Source organism: Macaca fascicularis, chromosome 5, assembly GCF_037993035.2.
Source record: "Macaca fascicularis isolate 582-1 chromosome 5, T2T-MFA8v1.1".
NCBI lineage: Eukaryota > Metazoa > Chordata > Mammalia > Primates > Cercopithecidae > Macaca > Macaca fascicularis.
The window spans coordinates 93,080,586-93,101,552 of record NC_088379.1 but is presented as its reverse complement, the minus strand read 5'-3'; the positions used below and the strand labels follow the sequence as shown (position 1 = coordinate 93,101,552).

Here is a 20,967-nt window from a genome sequence, read left to right as displayed (position 1 = left end):
GCACCCGGGAGATAGGTCTACGCCTTTCTCTGAAGATGATTTTGAGGGCTCCAAATTTAAAGGGGAAAGGGTGGGATATTGAGAAGCACACAGTTTTCATGTAAGAGGGGTTAGGGAAAAATAGTCATTTATGCCTTTTCCTGACTCCATGAATCTACATTTTTTTTACATAAGATGACATAAACAAAACGGGCAGAGGAAAAACGTGGAGAATCTGCATTTTACATCAGATAACACAAACAAAATGGGGTCAGGGAACAGTCAGATAAGCATTTGTGTCTGGTGGGCCAGAGCAGACTGCACCTGTAAAGATAAGCTATCAATTTGCATTGCCATGGTAAAGTCATAGGAGCTCACTAGGAATTTCCTTGTGGGCAAAATACGGGAAGGGCATGTAGCTTTTCATCTTGTAGCCATCTTACTTAGGAACCAAACAGGGAGGCAGGTTTACATGACCCAGTTCCCAGCTTGAATTTTCCCTTTGGCTAAATGAGTTTGAGGTCCCCAAATTTAATTTCCTTTCACACATGAACAAATGACTCCTGTAATAGGCTGAATTGTGTCTCCTCAAAATTCATATGTTGAAATACCTCAAAATGTGACTACATTTAGAGATAGGGCTTTTAAAGTAACTAAGGTAAAGTCAAGTCATAAGACTGGTCCCTAATCCACAATGACTGGTGTCCTTATGGGAAGGGATTAGGATACAGATACACACAGCAGAAGGACCATGCGAAGGCACAGCAAGGTGGTTATCTGCAAGCCAAGGAGAGAGGCCTGGGGAGAAACCAACCCTCCTGACAGCTTGACCTTGGATTTCCAGCCTCTAGAACTGGGAGGAAAATAAATTTCTGCTGTTTAAGGCACCCAGCCTGTGATACTTTCCTATGGCAGGCCTAGCAAAGTAATACAACCCAGAAGTTAGTTCAGGAACCGGTGGGGTTCCTGCAGGCCCTGAGGGCAGAGCCTCTGTGGGCTAGGGGCAGAGCACTGAGCCACAGAGGATTATTCTCAGGCCTGAAACATGATGGAATTTGGCCTGCTCTGTATTGAACTTGCTTGGAACAAGTGACGCTTGTCCATTCATGTATTCCTTCCATTTTCACTATTTCAGAATGAAACTGTTTATATCATGCCATTGTATCTGGGGAGAGATAACTAGTTTTCTACTTTCATAGATGAGGAATCAGGATAAATCATACTGAGTCTCATACACCTGATTTAGATGATGATATTTGGGACTTTTTGACTTAATGATATTTAAACGAGATTCGGAATTTAGAGTTAATGCTGGAATAGGTTCAGAAATTTGAAATGGGCTAAGAATGAGATGGATGTATTCTGCATATGGAAAAGACATGAATTTTGGGGGACCAGAGAATGGACTATAATGGGCTGAATTGCTCCCCAAAAAGATATATTCAAGTCTCCATCCCTCATACCTGTGAATGTGAGCTTATTTGAAAATACAGTCTTTGCAGATGTAATCAAGTTAACATGAGGTGACACTGGATTATAGTAAACCCTAAATCCAATGACTGGTATCCTCACAAGAAGAGGGCACACAGAGATTCACAGGAGATGCACAGGGAAAGAAGGCCATGAGAAGAGGGAAGCAGAGACTGGTGCGATGCAGCTATGGGCCAAGAAATACCAGGAGTTTCTGGAAGCCACGCACTGAAAGTCAGGAAGAGGCAAGAAAGTATTCTTCCCTATGGCATTTGGATGCAGCAGGTGCCTGCTGACACCTTGATTTCAGACCTTTAGCCTCTAAAACTTCAAGAAAATACATTTCTGTTGTTTTAAGCCACCCAGTTTGTGGTAATTTGTTATGACAGCCCAGGAAACTAATGCAAACCTCTTACAGCTCTTTAGAACCACATGATTGTATGGCACTAAGATAATCTAACCCCTTATATTTCTGTTATCCCAGTTGTCTCCATTATTTGTGTCTTTATAGGGCTGCCTCTTATTTTTGCCCTAATTTTCTCTCCCTTCCCCCCTTTATGTCTTATATCTGCCCTGCCATGCTTTTTTTAAAAACTTTGCTCTGCCCCTTCTATCTTATTTTCTTCCTTTTTCCTAATACTTTCTCAACAGAGTCTCCTTCCATTCCTGATGAAAATCTATTTTCTGGTTCTTTTGCCAGAACCATCCTCTGGGTGGGAGGAATATATCTCCCCATCCCACTGAAGTCAGATGTGGTCAAATGACTTACTTTGATCAACGAAATGTAGGCAGAAGTGATATGTATTACACCCAGGCAGAAGCTTCACAAACCAAGCATATTTTGCCATATCTCTTTTTCTTCTGCCAGAGGAATTGGTCCATCAGCCTAGACTCCAGTGTAAAGACATGTAACAGAATTGCAGTAGACCTGCAATAAACATGCGGCATGAATGGAAAAATCAAAACAAAAATTTGTTGTTGTAAGGATCTGATATTTGGGAATTATTTGTTACTACTGCATAATATGTTCTTACACTCCCTAACATTCAATGAGAAAACTTTCCAGATCTCCCTTTTATCTAATGAATAAAGATCAAACTGCTTAGCCTGATATCTAAATCCACTAGTTCTGGCCGGGCGCAGTGGCTCACGCCTATAATCCCAGCACTTTGGGAGTCTGAGGCAGATCACCTGAGATCAGGAGTTCGAGACCAGCCTGGCCAACATGTTGAAACCCCGTCTCTACTAAAAATACAAAAATTAGCCAGGCGTAGTGCCACACTCCCAGCTACTTGGGAGGGTAAGGCAGGAGAATCACTGAAATCTGGGAGGCAGAGGTTGCAGTGAGCCGAGATCAGGCCACTGCAATCCAGCCTGGGTGACAGAGCAAGACTCTGTCTCAAAAAAAATAAAAATAAAAAATAAAGTAAAATAAAATCCACTAGTCCTAATCTATCTTTCTCCTTTTATTTTAACTTACCTTGCTTCAAGTTTATTACTAAAAAAAAGCAATTACATTACACATTATTTTTAATTTTGTTAAATATAAAATGCACAATGTAATTTTGTGAAATACAATGTGTAATGTATAAATATAATGTGTAATGTGTAAACATAATGTGTAATGTGTAATATAATAATGGCCACATAATATTTAACAAAATATTGTGCACATTTTGCTACTGTCTTACTTGTTAATTGCTCTCTGTGTATCAAGCATCTGCCTAAGACCAAATAGAGGGTATGACTAAATCCTCTATTTAGAAGGATTTAGTCTGGGACAGGATAGCTAGAATAAACTCTTACAAGAGCCCATAGTTAGAAAATGACCCAGTGGGTTAATAATCAGCACAGAGCTGAGAGATCTGAAATGGTTCAGTGCCAAGTTATGATAGTACTGTGGGGGTGAGGAAATTCCACAGGCAGACAGCAGTAACTCAGCTGGAATTGAGACCTTAAAATGGGTCCCAGAAGCAAGACCCACAGAGAACTAAATATCAAGGTCTTAAAACATAATGGAAAAAATATTTTAAATGTAATGGGGTATTATGGACTGAATTATTTTCCCCAAAATTCATAAATTGAAGTCCTAACCCCCAATGTCACTATATGTAGAGATAGAGCCTTTAAAGAGATAAATTAAGGTTAAATGAGTACATAAAAGTGAGGATCTAATCCAACAGCACTGGCGTCCTTATAAAAAGAGGCAGAGACAGCAGAAGCACACATGCCCAGGGGAAGGACCCTGTGAGGACACAGCGAGAAACTGACCATCCACAAGCCAAGGAGAGAGGCCTCAGGAGAAACCAATTCTGCTGGCACATTGATCTTGGACTTCCAGCCTCCAGAACTGTGAGAAAATTAATTTCTGTTGTTTAAGGCACCCAATTTGTGGTATTTTGTTATGTCAGCCCTAGCAAACTAATACATTGGGTAAGCAAGGAAGAGGGTCCTACAGGCCAGGTCCTGGCCAAGACCAGTACAGGCACTCTGTTTTCACTGCAGCTTTTTCACTCACCCATACTTACCTCCTTCCTGGGGATCTCCACTATTCCAAGGGAATCATGCGACCTTCTGACAATGAATGTATGCCTTGGCTCTTGGACTCGTAATAGGCAGGAACTACATTTCCTTCATATCACCCAGAGGCTTCTGCTATATGTAACAAAGAGGTTCTGTATATGTTTGAGGATTAATGTGTTCTCTGCTCCTTCCCCTGAATTAGGGGTTATTAACTTCATAAAATCCCTGAGAGGATATTGGCGGGGGGTGGGGTGGGGTATGGGTTTCATAGATGGGTTTTAGGAGCTTGCCCACAGCTTTCATCAGATTCTCAAAGGGAATCCTAAAAGGTGAAAAAAAAAAGAAAATCCACTTAGATGTTGACATCTGTCACATCCTCTGACCAACACTGATGTTACGTCTCTTCATGCACAGTAACAGAATGAGCTTTTTGCCAAAGTTTTCCCAACCCATTTGGACGTCTCATATGTTTTCTAAATCTGATCTATAGCTCCATCTGTTAGGTGAGTATTGTTGCAGGTTTATTGTCCTCAGCGTTCTGAGCTGTAAACTATTTTAGAAAGAACAGCTTCAGAAACAATAAGAGTTTGAATATCTGCCAACAAACATTTCCAAATAAAGCTATGCTCAAAAGACACTGCGAATTCAAAGGCCTTTTTTAATTATTCATTTTTCTCTCTTGTTATAAGAAACACACTGGGTCTTTATTAGTCATGTTATAAATTAATAAGACTTCCGATAAAACTTAAAGTCGGCCCGGCGTGGTGGCTCACACCTGTAATCCCAGCACTTTGGGAGGCCAAGGCGGGCGGATCACGAGGTCGGGAGCTGGAGACCATACTGGCTAACACGGTGAAAACCCGTCTCTACTAAAAATACAAAAGAATTAGCCGGGCGAGGTGGCGGGCGCCTGTAGTCCCAGCTACTCAGGAGGCTGAGGCAGGAGAATGGCGTGAACCTGGAGGCGGATCTTGCAGTGAGCCAAGATTGCTGCACTGCACTCCAGCCTGGGCGGCAGAGTGAGACTCTGTCTCAAAAAGAAAAAAAAGAAAAAACTGAGAGTCAAAATTCTCAAGCTTTGTCACCCACAGATGAACTCTCTAGGTACCTATTTACATTTAAGAGATGAATCCAGTATCTCCTTTAAGTAATCCGCTTTAAGTAATTATATTTTAGGTTAACACAGAGTTACATAAGAAAATTTATTTTGATCATTTTGCAGAAGCATAAAATATCAATTTTAGCAGAAAAAAAATTTTTAGTTGGGTAACTCCTTTTTTCCAGAGCCCTCTAAATGAAATATTTTTTCTACATTCTTCTGGAATTGATGTAATCACCTGAAATCAATCTTACAAACCATCTCAAATAAATGGGGAATGCTAGTTAGACTAAGAAGTTAATATTTTGAGTCCCCAAGAAAATTTTCCTTAGCAAACTAGGGCCAAATCCTCAGAAATGCTTTTCTTACATATTCTTCAATAGTCTCACTGCTCCTGCGCCCCTCGGGAGACTTGGAAAAATGGTCTGTGTCTTCCACAGTTCTCAGAGCAGCTGTGCGCTGACACCAGGGAGAAGCATGGTCAAACACTGCCCACCCCTTTATCCTTCCTCGGAGGAGATTGCTCAACCCCTAGACCTTGGCTAAGGAAAAACATCCTATTGTCTGAGGCAAAAAGACATCAAGTCCTTTCATCCTGTCCTGGGAAAGGCAGTTTGGAACAAGTTATCCTGATTCTAGAGACGTGAGATTGTTCCCAGCTGCACCGTGACTTGTTTTTGGCTCCTAGGCAAAGTGCCCAGTTTCCTCTGCTCCCAAATTTCTCCGACTGCAAAACAGAGATAATTCTTGTTACCTTTTTCTTGCAGTGTTCTGAAAATAAATAGGGCAAATAATTCTAAAGTGTTTGGAGAGATTTGACTGAGGGCATATTTGCCTAGAATTGTAGGTGGGATTTTTTTGTTTATTTTGGTTTTATTTTGTTTTTATCAGTGTTTTTGCTTTTGGCCAGACTTTGGCATATATTTAGAAAATCTAAATTAAATTAAATTCTAATTATTCATCTGATGTTAATGGAATACTTACAGTATGCAAAGCACTGTGCTAGGCACCAGGAGAATGCAGAAAGGGCACATCCCCTTCCTTCAAGGGGCTTACAGCTTGCTCAGAAGCAGGTATGATATATAGATAGATAGATAGATAGATAGATAGATAGATAGATAGATAGATAGATACATATGTCTATATCATATAATACAGGTATTCTAGATAAGTTACACAAGTGTGGCTGTCAGCCATGGTAGCTGATTTGGAATCCCATCCTGTAAGTTACAGTTGGAGACCCTAGAAAAACCACTCAGCCTTACTAAGCTTTAGTTTCCTCCTATGTAAATGATAATAGCTAACATTTATTGAGTGTCTACCACATGACAGGGGTGTTCTATGCAGTTTATGCATATTAACTAACTTAAAACTCAGAACAATTGCCTGAGATAGATGTTATCATAATTTCCATATGTGTATCCCTGTCTCATAGATAAAAGCACTGATGCTTTAGAGGTTATATAACTTGTCCCGGGTCATAGTTAGGAAGTGGTGAAGATAGGATGCAAATCCAAGCTGGCTGGCCTCAAATTCTGCCAATTCAACCACTGTATGACACTACCCCTCAAATGGGAACACAGTAAGACTTGCCATGTGTCGTGAGGATCAACTGATAATAATGCATAAAAAGCTGTTAGTACAGTGCCTGACAGATAATAAATGTGTGACAAATGTAGAAGTAGCAGTAGAAGAGATTAGACACATATACAAATAACCAGAATGCCAGGCCAAAAATAAGTGCGCACCTCCATTCTTTTGCATGGGAAACCTCCTTCTTAGAGACTAACCATTATAACCATGAAGTTACAGTGAGGAGCTGGGGGAGAACGGCAACATTTCTGAATCAGCATACAAGTGATCTATAAGGAGCAATCAATTTTATATATGTACATTTCCAAAGCTCATTCAAAGAAGGTTAAGATATCTGAAGTATCCACCTATTAAAATTCAGACTGTCTTTGTTAGAACAATTTCCAATTGAGCAATGCAAAAATGCGTCTGCTACAATTTCTCTTCTTCCCTCCTTTAATCCCTACTCCCCAATTTCCTTTAGGAAGAAACAACAGCATGGAGTTTCTTTTCAAGGACTTAAAATAAAAAACTCCAAAAAAGGGATGCTGCTTATAAAACCTCTCAGAGTTGTTTGAAAAAGAAAAAAAAATGCATAAAGAGCCAAGTGCTTATATTCTGGCCAAGTTATGAGGCTCTGAGAACAAGAGCTTGAGGGGAAAACTTAACCCCATCCACGCCTCCAGAATTAGCTCTTTCCCTTTTGGTTTGCATGTACTGTCTGTAAAGCCTTTGCAGTGAGAGGCCAGCCTGCTAGGGAAATCCAGGAATCTGCAACAAAAACGATGACAGTCTGAAATACTCTCTGGTGCCAACCTCCAAATTCTCGTCTGTCACTTCAGACCCCCACGAGTTGACAGAGCAGCAGAATTTCAACTCCAGTAGACTTGAATGTGCCTCTGGGCAAAGAGGCAGAGCTAACGAGGAAAGGGATTTAAAGAGTTTTTCTTGGGTATTTGTCAAACTTTTATTCCCTGTCTGTGGGCAGGGGGGATTCAACTTCAGTTTTCTGCAGCGGCTCTGGGTCCAGCCCCTTACTTAAAGGTAAGTTTTAATAAATTTATGGCATTATCTAATTGCATTTGTTAAGCTGATTTGCGTGATCTGATAAAGCTGTCAAATATTTTTACCTAAATAATGCAAAGCCATTTATTTACCAAAAAAAAAAACTTTTGTGTGATTTACAGAAAAGATAGTTAATAGAGAATTTTACAATTTGTATTCATGTTTTCTTGTTTCTTGCAAAATTAAATAACAAGTACTAATAAATGATGGTGATTTTAGTGAAGACCAAGAATAGAAATGTAGAACTGTTGATCGCCTCAGTAGCATTCAGATCTTAGTGAAGCCTGAATCCTGAAATGTGTTTTGTAGAAGTACTTTATTACATACAAGAAATAAACTATAAAGAAGGTAGTTTAAAAAAAAACTTTCAAATCAAATAATTTGTATGTTTTCCATGTTTAAATAATCTAAAGTTATTCAGTCTCCTGCACCTAACAGCAATGTAGAAACGGAACTTTTTGCTTTTCCAAAAGGTAGGAAAATTTCTCCTTTTATACTATATTCTTGTTTGATTATTTTTAAGTTATTGTGATTATTTTCCTCTCTTGATTCCCTTTTACAGCTTTATAACGAATTGCTTTTTGCTTCCTACTATCATTTGTTAAGATGCTCACACATAGACCTAAAGTTTCTCTAATTCTTGATGATGTCTTATTTACAAAAGCAAAAAGGGGAGATAATTAAAGAGCTAGCTAAAGAGATTAGGATAACTCATGTTATAATGTACTACCGTTTCTGACTCTCTTTCTAAAATAAAGCAATAATGTAAGTTGTGCTTATTCATCCTTCCCAGGTAATAAAGGTCACTCTGCAAGAGAAAAAGAAAAAGAAAAAAAGAACCATGCATTTAACTGCAGATCAATACTGTTGAAACAGTACACCAAGAGGTACTGCAGAAAGAGTATCTCTTTTGCACTGCCTTTAATCTGCAAAGAGGTTAAATATGTCACCTTGGCATTGTATCTGAGCTCTCCTCTGGCCCAGGGCCTAAGCACATTGAATAGAAATGTTCACTCAGTCCAAGTCAGCAGAAATCTTTTTTTTTTTTTAATTCCCCCCTTTCTCATAGACACCAGCTTTTTTCAGTTCACAGCTTACTCAGTTGAACCTGATGGTTATGCCTATTGTTAACTATGATTTTTTTTTTTTTATTAAAAACACCATCTTTGGAAAGATTTAAGTTTATATTTCTGTTCATTTAATAAGATCTAGCAAAGCAGAGCAGTTTATTTAATCTAGTTATCATCCAATCAACTACTGCCACTTTCCACATTTTGGAGAAGAATATGCACATGTTATTTATGAACCTCGCCTTTTTCTTTCAGAGAATTTTCACACAGCCATTGAGCAATTAGAGTACTGGCATTTCCTTCCCAGGTCTTTTGAGAATTAATCCCCAATAGCTTCTCATGGCACAGATTCACACATCAACTAAGTAAAAATAATAGTGGTGACAGAAATAAAATGAGTAGTGATGTATCTGGACAACTTCAAAAGATTATTTATTTCATTTCCTCTTGACTGTTATTTTTACTCAGTTGACTTAAACACTGCTATTTTACTTAAGTTTAACACCATGTCCAGAACAGGTTGGGAACATTTTTCCACCAAGAAGAGCATAAACAACTTGTTAGAAGGCTTGAAGTGCATGTAGCCCTCACTTATCCCTCCAGAATGATCTTCAGTGGAGAAGGAGACCCCCATAAATAAATCCAGTAGAATTTCCCGGTAGGTCTGGCTGCCTGAGAGATGTCCAACAAGGCCAGGGTCTGTTTCTCACAGGACTCACAGGGCATCTTCTGCCAAAGGCTGAGTTAGCAATGATAGCACTACCTGGAGCTAGCCTGGCTTTTGTCTTAGTCATCAAAAGATGGTTAGAACTTTGAAAACCAGAGTGCATGGTCTTGACTGATTATTCCAAAGGTGGGGAGGCAATCTAATAAAGTGAGTAAGACCAGGACCTGTGATTTATATCTGACCATATGGACCCGGTTTATATAAGACTATGGTTTATATCCAAGCTTTACCACTAAATAGCTCTGTGACTTTGGGCAAACAATTTAATCTCTTTGTGCCTCAGTCTCTTCATTCATGGAAATGAGATTATAAAATCAGTAGCTACCTCAGAGATTTGTTGTAAGAATTAAGGGAAGAAAAGAGCCATGTCTGGTACATTAAAGCAATCAATCAATCGTAGATAATATGAAAGTACTGGATTAACTATATGTCCTTATTGAAATTCCGTAGAACGGGAGCTGACTCTAGATCTTTTCCCAGGGTTTCTTCCTTGGACTTACACATTTTGCTCTATAATAAAATATGAATGCCAGGTCTATGCCTCTGAGGCAGCACAGCAGAGTGGACACAGCATGGGCTTCAGAGTCCAATGCATCTGGGCTAGAATCCTGACTCTGCCTTTTACAAGTAGAGTAAGCTTCGGCAGTTACTTCCCACTTGCAGGACTCAGTTTACCCATCTGTTTAGCAAAATGGGGATAATACTACACACAAATGAGGTTGTTGTAGGAACCAAATGTGATGTTTATTAAATGCCAAGTATAGCACTTGGCAGAGAAGTAAACACATAGGAAAGTTGACTGGTTGCTTATAAGGAATCTCGCATATCAGTGAGGCCTCTGTTACATACTTGCAATGATATATCTGGTAGTAACAATGGAGATCCAGTTTGAATTGGCTTTTTTAATCCAAAGAAATGTAAAAGTAAATCTGACTCTACTATTTTCCCCTGGTCGGGGGGCTCAACACGAGGTATTTATTACTGTGAGTCTTCACTGCTGCATCAGTTAGTAGCCTCTTAATGGGCGAGTCAAAGGAAACCAAAGGAAGTGTTCTGTGTCAGCTTGCCATTACACAGAGTGAGAAGAAATGCTGCTTTGCTGTCAGTTCTGTTTTATTGGCTTACTTGGACAAGATGGAAGGCCCCCAACATTTCTTCTTTCTTATCTCTTCTAAAGGCAAGAATGGGGCTTTTGACTTGCTCCGGGGGATATTTTTCCTAACTGAAATTCAAACGAAAAAGTCTTTTTTTTTGTCTTTGTTTTGCGTTTTTGTAAACCTCTCCCCTATGTTCCTAGCATTGAAATGTCAGCTGCTTTTTCTGGCTGTGTGTAGCAGGAGCAGGCTGTCGTCATAGCAATGAAAGGGTGCAGAGAGACTCCTGCTTCATGACCCGCTCTGGGAAATAACTCTTAGTCTGCTTTAAAATCCTTCTTTAGAAATGAAGTCTCCAGTCCTGGCTTGTTTCCTTCCTATTACACAACCAACTTATGTACACTCATTGCAGTAGCTAAATGTTTCCTTTAAAGATTTAGTGAATAGGTATTTTAAAAATGAACAAGAGAGCTGCTGAAACAGTGACTAGTTTACTGTGGCATACAGAGGAAAAACAACTGGGAAGGCAAAGGAAGAGAAATAGAAATGGCCTCACATGGTACACGTACTGCAGCACACCCTGAAATAAATCCGTTTTTCAAGTTCCCACTGCTTCCTCCCATCTTCACGATGTGCTGTGGTGTAGTGGTTATGGAGGGGGAATTCTGGGGCAGACTGCCTGGACTTCAATCCTGGCACTCATACTTTCCAGTTGTTTTAATCTAATCCATTCTGTGCCTCTGTCTTCTCATCTGTGAAATAGATATAATAACAGTCATAAAATTGTCATGGGAATTGAATGAGACTGAGCATGTAAGGCATTTATTACAGTATCTAACCCATGGTAAAGGTTGGCTGCTAAGCTCAGGAGCCTCAGTTTCCCCCACTTGTGAAATGTGGATAACAGCTAGTTCATAAAATCATTGTATTATTTATTTATTTTTATTTTTTTGAAACACAGTCTTGCTCTGTTGCCCAGGCTAGAGTGCAGTGACATGATCTCAGCTCACTACAACCTCCACTTCCCAGGTTCAAGTGATTCTTGTGCCTCAGTCCCCTGAGTAGCTGGGACTACAGGCATGTGCTACCACGCCTGGCTGATTTTTATTGTTTTAGTAGAGATGGCATTTTGTCACGTTGGCCAGGCTGGTCTCAAACTCCAGGCCTCAAGTGATCCGCCTGCCTCAGCCTCCCAAGGTGCTGGGATTACAGGTGTGAGCCACCATGCCCAGATGATCATTGTATGATTAACTAAAATAATTAATGTACATTCTCAATAAGTAGTGGTTATTACAATTCTTTTCATCATTTTGTTACTGAAACACCAGGGTTCCAGTCTAAGTCCTGCTGCTCACTTCACAGAAAGCCAATCATTGAGACAACAAGTATTGCCAATGAAGAAGGCTTTAATCAGGTGCTGCAGTTGAGGAGATAGGCGCACAGTCTCAAATCCATCTCCCTGACTGACTGAAACTACCGGATTACATAGCAGGGGAGAAATGTAACAATGTGTAAGAAAATAAGAACTAGGGAGGGGTATGGAAACAATCAAGGTGAATAAGGGGGTTAGGCATCTGCTGCAGTGGTCTGGTGAGTTTCCATTCTTTGATACTTTTGTAGGAGCCTGAATGTCCTGTCCTGAGGAAGGAACTTCCATAAAACAAATATAAGTTTCACACTTTAAGACCAGGAGGGTCAGTTTCTATGTTTTTCAAAAAGATCTGTCTGTGGGACTATTGGGTAAGTTTCAGTTTGATCTAAGTCTGACATGAATGGCCTTTTTGAACTTGGAATCTCCCAGTGAGTTAAATATAATGAATAGAGGCCTCAGAATTATCATTGCATAAATGTGAACCATTCAATTTCTAAAGGGGGAAAAAAAGAATTGTGACTTTTTACATTTATAAAGACTCATCTCATCTTGATTAACACTAGAGTAAAAAGTATTAAAACATCTTATCTTTCATTAACTTTTTATTAAGTTTCTGTTTCAGTTCCTCCAGTGTTTTCTAGGTCATGCAATTATGAAAATAAGTTAGCATTTTTATCTTACATCTCAAACAACTAATGTATTCAGTGTTCTATCCCATGCAAAATGCCAGAGATACAGCAGGGAGCAAAACTAGAGACGGGCTGAGTTCTTGTGGTGCTTACCATGTAGTTAGGAAAATGGTCATTAATCAAACCATCACAATAATGAAAACCGCATAGGCCCAAACATAAGGTGCCCCCAAATACAATACCATCTTCATCTTTCTAGTTAGAACATCCTCAACCAAGTGTTTGGCCAAACAGAACGTACAAATGGGTAATATATTGTAATGTACACTTGGGGTATTTAATCTATGGTTCACATACATTATTTAATGTGTTATTTTAATTTAAATATTTTAAACTTATTAACATGACTTTTTCCTTTCTCACATTCCATGAAACAATTTTGCTAAAACTCTTCATACGCATCTTTAACACTAGTGTGTGTGTTCACTGGATCCATGCTGTAATTATCTAATACAGAGCACATCATCAATCCTTCTGCAAGTTGCTAAACATCTGCTGATGCTGCAAATTTGATCCCCAGGCATTAGTCCTCATTCGTGGTCATGATCTCCACACTTTCATTATTTACTAGATTGTTTTTTCCAGTGCTCTTTAAAGGGCTTATTTAAAAACCACTTGAAACTATAAGTGTGGCTTTCTAAAATTGTGTGATTCCAACTTGCAATAATGAACTCATACCTCAGGAATAATGACTAAACCTGCTTTAAATATCTTTATGTATTTTTTCATCTATTTTGTCAAGGTGACCTTCCTAAGAACAAAAATAAGCATTGCTTGGCCGGGCGCGGTGGGTGGCTCAAGCCTGTAATCCCAGCACTTTGGGAGGCCGAGACGGGCGGATCACGAAGTCAGGAGATCGAGACCATCCTGGCTAACACGGTGGAACCCCGTCTCTACTAAAAATACAAAAAACTAGCCCGGCGAGGTGGCGGGCGCCTATAGTCCCAGCTACTCGGGAGGCCGAGGCAGGAGAATGGCATAAACCCAGGAGGCGGAGCTTGCAGTGAGCTGAGATCCGGCCACTGCACTCCAGCCTGGGTGACAGAGCGAGACTCCGTCTCAAAAAAAAAAAAAAAAAGGCATTGCTTGAGATTTTTTTTTTTTTTTTTTTTTTTGAGACAGAGTCTCATTATGTCACCCAGGCTGGAGTGCAGTTGGGTGCAATCTTGGCTCCATGCAACCTCTGCCTCCTGGGGTGGAGCAATTCTTCTGCCTCAGCCTCCCGAGTGGCTGGGATTACGGGTGTGCACCACCACCCCTGACTAATTTTTTGTACTTTTAGTAGAGACAGGGTTTCACCATGTTGGCTAGGCTGACCTTGAACTCCTGACCTCAGGTGATCACCCACCTCGGCCTCCCAGAGTGCTGGAATTACATGTGTGAGCCACCGTGCCCGGCCCCTTGAGATGATTTCTAATTGTTTTTTTGAATAGTACTTTGCTGCTCAAAATGAAGAAACTGAGCTGGTGGCTGTTAATGTGAGAGACTTTGGAAGCACTTGAATATAAGGCAAATCCCTCCTTTTTACAGCAAGATTTGGGGGAGTGAAAAAAAAAAACACATTTTATTTGAACACATACCATAGATAATGATACACTGAAATAAGTGTTATGAGGGCAAAACACCTCTGTTCTAAGAGAGTATATAAGGATCCTGACCTCCACTCAGGGTCAATAATGGCTTTCCTTGATCTGAAGTCTGAATAGAGATTAACTCTGTGTGTGTGTGTGTGTGTGTGTGTGTGTGTGTTGTGGGGGGGGAAGTGTGTGTGTGTGTGTGTGTGTTGCGGGGGGGGGAAATGTGTGTGTGTGTGTGTGTGTGTGTGTGTGTTTGGTGGTGGTGGCTGGGAAGAGGTGCTGGCAAGAGAATTCTGACAGCGTGAACAACTTGTGCAAAGACCCTGGAGCAAGAGGGATTGTGGCCTATTTAAGGAACCGAGAGGCAGCCAGCTCCCAAGAGCAAGGGCAGAGCAGTGGGAGGTGTAAATCTCCATAATACTCCCCATAATACTCCCGTCCCTGAGCACTAAATGTATGTGCCTTCTGCTTGATTCAGGTTTAATGTATATCTTTAACATCTGGATGGATTTTTGGTTAGTCTCAAAGCCCCAGCAGGCATGACCATGTCTATCCCTAGCTCAGACCCATATGGTGGTAGGTTCAGTTAGGAAGGATGATGGGCAGTTGAAGGTCAGAGGCCCAGAAAAGTCTTAAGTCATTGACTCTGAGTATATCATATACACTCACAGAGCTGGGACACCTTGATGTCGGATGGTGACTCAGCAGAGAACTCAAAATAGAAGAACGTCTTTTTCATCCTTCAGATGACTTTAGGGCCAAACCATAGAGCCCTCCCCAGAGACTCAGTAATACTTTAAAAGCTCTAAAGCATCAGTGTTAATGCTGGATCAGGTACCAGCACGTATATGTTAGCCAAAATATGACTAAGAGATTTGCTGTCTGATAACAAGTCTTTTAACTATTATGTAAAGACAAGGTGAACAAGAATATTCTGAGTCTGATTATAAAGCACCTATAATAACTGTTTTGTTTATTACATTTCCCAGAAAGGAAATTTTTCCATAGTTGTAATAATTACTAAAAATAGCAGTCTACAGGCTTCCTCTGATATAAACAAATTCAACAGAAGATACCTGGCCTTATTGGGATGCATGGATGTACATACTCCAGGAAATGACAGGCCAAGAGTAATAAGAAAAAGAAAGTAACAAGACAAACCTCTCCTTTTTCTAGTACACATGGTATGTCTTTCTTAGTTCATTAAACTTTAGACAAAGCGATAAATAGATCAAGTTGCCATCATCTGCCTTGAAACCCAAAAACATTGAAACAAGTTCCCTAGGCCCAGAAGGGAAGGAAGAGGACTTGTAAATTTTGCTGAGGCTGCCAGAAAAGGAGCTAACCACTGGAGGCTTCAGACTGGAGGGTTCAGAAACCAGGGGAACGCCAGGCAACACAAGGAAAATTCAACTAGAAAGACTTGAAGCAATAACTACCAGCACAAAAATTTCCAGGGAGTCACTGATGTGGCCAATATCAATAAAGAGGAATCCTGTTCCTCCTTTCAGAGGTATGGATGACTGCGTTTACAGTCTGGTTCAGTATTCAGACAGCTTATTAATGCTTAAGAGAAAAGGAAAGAGAAGGAAGATAGAAAGAAGTACAGGGCCGGGCGCGGTGGCTCAAGCCTGTAATCCCAGCACTTTGGGAGGCCGAGACGGGCGGATCACGAGGTCAGGAGATCGAGACCATCCTGGATAACACGGTGAAACCCCGTCTCTACTAAGAAATACAAAAAACTAGCCGGGCGAGGTGGCGGGCGCCTGTAGTCCCAGCTACTCGGGAGGCTGAGGCCGGAGAATGGCGTGAACCCGGGAGGCGGAGCTTGCAGTGAGCTGAGATCCGGCCACTGCACTCCAGCCTGGGCTACAGAGCGAGACTCCATCTCAAAAAAAAAAAAAAAAAAAAAGAAGAAGAAGTACAGCAAGGCAAGAAGTGCCCAGGGGAGACAGGTATGCTAAGTTGATTTAAGTGGCATGGCAATATAGAGAACTTCAAAACTAAAACTTATCTTTTGAAATTTAAATGTAAGTTAATGTTTTAAAAAACTATAGGAACTGAAAATAAATCAAATACAAATATCTACTTCGACCTAATCTTACTGCAATTTCAGTTTCTAGCAAATATCATAGAAACTGAAGTGGAACAAAAAAAGAATGCAAAATAACAAAGAATGCAAAACCATAGTACCCAGAATAAAAACACATTCTGGTCGTTTGTGTAAGTTCCCTAATAAATCTAGATGGAGAATTATGTTTTCATGTTTTAGTGTATGCCAAACTTTAGACACCCTCCTCTTTTCTAGGAGATACAGATTTCAGGAGCGATATTTAGCTATTACACACTTAGCTTTTCATCAGAGATGGGGGGTAGCTGACACACACATGGCCCATTCTGCCCATGCCTTTCAGGTCAATCTCTGAGGACTTGGCTGGGCTATGTTTCCAGCTAGCAGAAAGGAAAGTTAGGCACCTTTTCCTTGCTTTTCCAGAGACCGAGCTTGTAGAGTGCTGAGAAATCCAATTACAACTTCCTTTCATGGTGAAATCCAATTACAACCTCTCCCATGGTGAAAGCCAAACTTTTTGATACAAAAGGAAACTAAACAAAAGGGCTTCAAGCAGGGGATATGCTTATGCTTTGCCTTCTCCCTTAGGCAATTATGCAGAAAGGTTGCAATGACCTTGGCTTGCCTTGCTTAGGAACAAAAGTCATAATCTACTACCCCCTACTCCCACAAAAAGGAAAAACATTTTCATATTTGATTCCAGGAGTTTGGGGAGTTTTCTCAAGGATCCATTAGTCAGGCAAAGCAAATTTTGAGTCAACACTTGCTCCCTCCCACACACTTTTCTTTTTGGCAAGATGACTTTTCTTATTGAACTTGGAATGCCATGTTAAACAATAAATAAATTAGTGAATTATTTAGGCCAATATTCTCCCATAATCTGTTTCCAACAACTTCTTCTTCTTTTTTTTTTTTGAGACAGAGTCTGGCTCTGTCGCCCAGGCTAGAGTACAGGGTGCAGTGGTGCAATCTCGGCTCACTGCAACCTCCACATACCCAGCTCAAGCGATTCTCCTGCCTCAGCCTCCTAAGTAGCTGGGACTACAGGCGCCTGTCATCACGCCTGGCTAGTTTTTGTATTTGTAGTAGAGATGAGGTTTCACCATGTTGGACGGGCTGGTCTTGAACTTCTGGCCTCAAGTGATCCACCCACCTTGGCCGCCCAAAGTGCTGGGATTACAGGTGTGAGCCACCGTGCCTGGCCTGTTTTTGATACCTTTGTGATATCAGATGCTGTGTGTCACCCTTTCAGCCAAACTGTTTGCTTGAGGTTAGTGAGAAACTGCAGTACTGCTTGGAGAGGGGTCATCCTAAATTCCTAAAACCTAGTTGAGATAAATGGAAACAGTTCTCGAAACAGTAATTTATGAAAATAGATATTTTATAAGTACTTGACACAAGTCTATAATTGCTGAGATATTTAATAATAAAATTACTAACCACATTCTATTCAAATCTCCGTCACTTCTATATAATCACTGTACTCCACTGAATGTGTATAAAATACATATTTGCAGCTTATAGAGAAAAAATTTGCAAATTTTCGAAAGAATCATGCAGTCAACTAATAGGTTTTTAATTGAAGATGAGTGGAGTGGGGAGTGGTAAATGGTTATAAAATTAGGACAAACTTTACCCTAGGTTCAAATAAAAGTGCTATGCCTACCGAGTTAACGAACCCACCATTCAAAGTGGCCCTAAATAGCTCTGAAAGCAAAGCATTTTTACATTATTTGATTCAACTTGAGTTATCTAATTGCCTATATAATATGATAGGGACCCAGGCCGGACACAATGGCTCATGCCTGTAATCCCAGCACTTCAGGAGGCTGAGTTGGATGGATCATTTCCAGTCAGGAGTTCAAGACCAGCCTGACCAACATGGTGAAAACCTGTCTCTACCAAAAAATATAAAAATTAGTCAGGCATGGTTGTGTGCACCTGTAGTCCCAGCTACTCAGGAAGTTGAGGCAGGAGAATTGCTTGAACCCGGGAGGCAAAGGTTGCAGTGAGTGGAGATTGGCCACTGCACTCCAACCTGGGCAACAGAGCAAGACTTCGTCTCAAAAAACAAAAAAAAATAGGGACCCAGTGGGAAGGTACCCTGATATGTACAAAAATCAGAAGAATTCACCTTTATGATGGGTAAATAAAACATGTAAATGGTTTCATGATGTGTTTGGTCAGATGTTCATGTTGTCTTAGCTCATTGAAATAATTTTTAACTCTCGAGCCATTAGTTCAGTGGATTCTCCCAACCTTTTACTGAGGACCAAACAACTTTGAGCTAATTCTCACTAAATCAAGGGAGTATTCTGTTAGAATTCGGAAGAAACAAAACACAGATTCTTAACCCTAAGTGTCTTCTTTTTCACTCTTTTTCTTCCCTGTTGCCCAACTCCAACTAATGGGTTTTGAGGACTTTATAATGGGAAGCAGGTTAATGTCTTTCTAGAGAAAAAAACTTTTCAATAATTTCCTAAAACATGGGGAGAAGAAAATACTGGAACATGTTGTTATAAAATAGAAAAATACTCGGTTGAAACCTTGGTACTCATAGTAATCTTGTATTCATTAGCTTTTTGGATAGGCATAAGAGGGGAAGAGAAGTATCAGCATCATCTCACTGATCAAAACAGCTGATGTCTTCTTACAATCTGAAAATGAAGCCATTGATTTCAAAAGCAAATGTTTTATTATACTCTGAAAAACACTCTGGATTGGATCATTCAAGGTTACGATAACCTGAGATAACTGCAGCCTCAAACTCTTGGGCTCAAGCAATCCTCCTGCCCCAGCCTCCTCAGTAGCTGGGACTACAGGCATGAGCCATTAAGCCCGGCTTGAGGGGAAGAATCTTTTCCCACAGTGGGAGGAGAAGAATTAACAGCTGTGGACCAGCTGTGGGCAAGCTGTGCCTTTTCCTTGCTGAAAGACATCTTAGCGTTTTCTCTCTGAAGGCATAAATAAGCTTCCAGGTTTTCACGCTATTTTCAAAGAACTTTTCAAACTCTAACCTTAAAATCCATTAGAGTTTATTACATCTGCTTCTTTCAGAAAAGGTAGATAATAAGTAACTTTGCACCACTGAAGTAAGCAAGCAATTGTTTCCCATATTAAATGTGTTGGCCCTCACCAAGGTACATGAGAAGCTTGGACCATGATCTGAATCCTAAAGGGACTTCTGCTGGGACTGAATGCTTGCATTAGTGGTTCACACAAGAACTAAATGCTCATCAAAGTACACCATTATTCCCCAGAAGGTCCCAACACCATGAGAATGAGGCTACTTGGAACTGTTCTTTGGTATTATTTGTTGTTTTTCTTAATCCTGGAAGAGAACCACCACCCCAATGAATAATTCTTGGTCCATTCACAGAGCTGAAAGCACTTGAAATTCCTCTCCCAACTAGCAGAATGTAACAACTGACTTACTCTGTTAGCAAAAGAGGGACAATTTCCACTGAATCCAAAGGAGTTTAATATTATACTGGTAGAGTTTAACTAATAAGGGAAATTCACATAAGAGCAGTCAGAGGAGAAAGCCAAGAATGAGGCATTCAGGGGAAAGAAATGACAGGGGTAGTAGAGAGACAAATAAATTAAGGGGTAGGGAGAAGAGTTAAAGGCAGAAAAAGAAGAGGATTAAACTATCTGAAAATTTCAGGGGCTAGGCTTTAAAAGGTGTATTGTCATACTATTAAAAACATGAAGTCAATCATTCAGATATTATTAAGTTACTGCAATATCACAAATGCCAGGACTTCAGATGAGCCATCCTAAGAGCAGATTCAGGGTTTGTGAAGCCAAGAGTTTATATGTATGTTTGGGACCTTCTTTTTAAAAATATAAAAGTCAAAATCAAGTTGAGAACTTTGTATGGAGCCTGCACAAGTGAGGGGCCCTGAAACTGAAGCTTCCTAGTTTTATGGCACGTCTATCCTGGCCATATTCAAATGTCTATACCCTAAATATAACAAAAAGTGGAGGAAAATGAATAAATGTAAATATGAGAAAATCCTGTGTTCTCTTTCTCTGAGAAAGAGAAAATAGTAGCACAGATACCATAGCAGGACTTGAGCAAAGAAAAATAAATATGGCCAATATAATTTCTCCTGCTATAACACAGGGCAGGAGTGGTGGACCCTTTCTGAAGGACTGGCAAGTATCTGAGAAAAAGAACAGAGAACTGTCTCCTTGGATGGATCCATCCCATCTAGAGCTCTGGAATGAGACACAGTGAGATTAGTGAGTGGTACGATAAGATGAGAAACTCTGAAAGGCATGATTAAGAGGTGGTGAAAGGTGGCTGTTGCACAAGCTTGGGTAAGATAAGCCTAGGGGATCCTCTAAATATAATTAAGGTAATCCCTCAATTACACATTATAGAAAAGGAGGAATGGACTAACTTTGCCTGAGCAAGAAAGAAACAGACCTTTAAGAATGTGTCTGAAAAGCCATCCCTCTGGGTGCCTTTTGGCTTCCATGCTCCTCACTGCTGACTGGGCACAGTGGCAAAGAGGGATGTTCAGGAAGCACTCACTGAATGGTAGTTCTGTGAAATGGAGGTGAGGGTCACAGATGGGAGTGCATGGGTGGTACACAAGTGAAGTGCTTAGCATCGAACCTGGCATATGTAAAAAACCTGGCATAAGTAAC

The 20,967-nt window shown here is 40.3% G+C and overlaps 1 protein-coding gene and 1 long non-coding RNA gene across 4 annotated transcripts in view; one reads left to right on the top strand and one right to left on the bottom strand.

Annotated features, from left to right (window-relative positions):
• Positions 1–7,282: 7,282 nt before the first annotated feature.
• Positions 7,283–20,967, bottom strand: part of LOC123573596 (uncharacterized) — a 63,276-nt gene continuing 49,591 nt past the window's right edge. For both annotated transcript variants that reach the window (XR_006698240.3, XR_010586900.2), the window contains exon 2: positions 7,283–11,351. This is a non-coding gene — a long non-coding RNA (uncharacterized lncRNA). The remainder of the gene's footprint in view (positions 11,352–20,967) is intronic.
• The window catches only part of SPARCL1 (SPARC like 1), a 63,631-nt gene continuing 50,019 nt past the window's right edge, over positions 7,356–20,967 (top strand). For both annotated transcript variants that reach the window (XM_005555374.4, XM_065545234.1), the window contains exon 1: positions 7,356–7,687. The gene's annotated coding sequence lies outside the window, so the exon portion shown is untranslated. The remainder of the gene's footprint in view (positions 7,688–20,967) is intronic.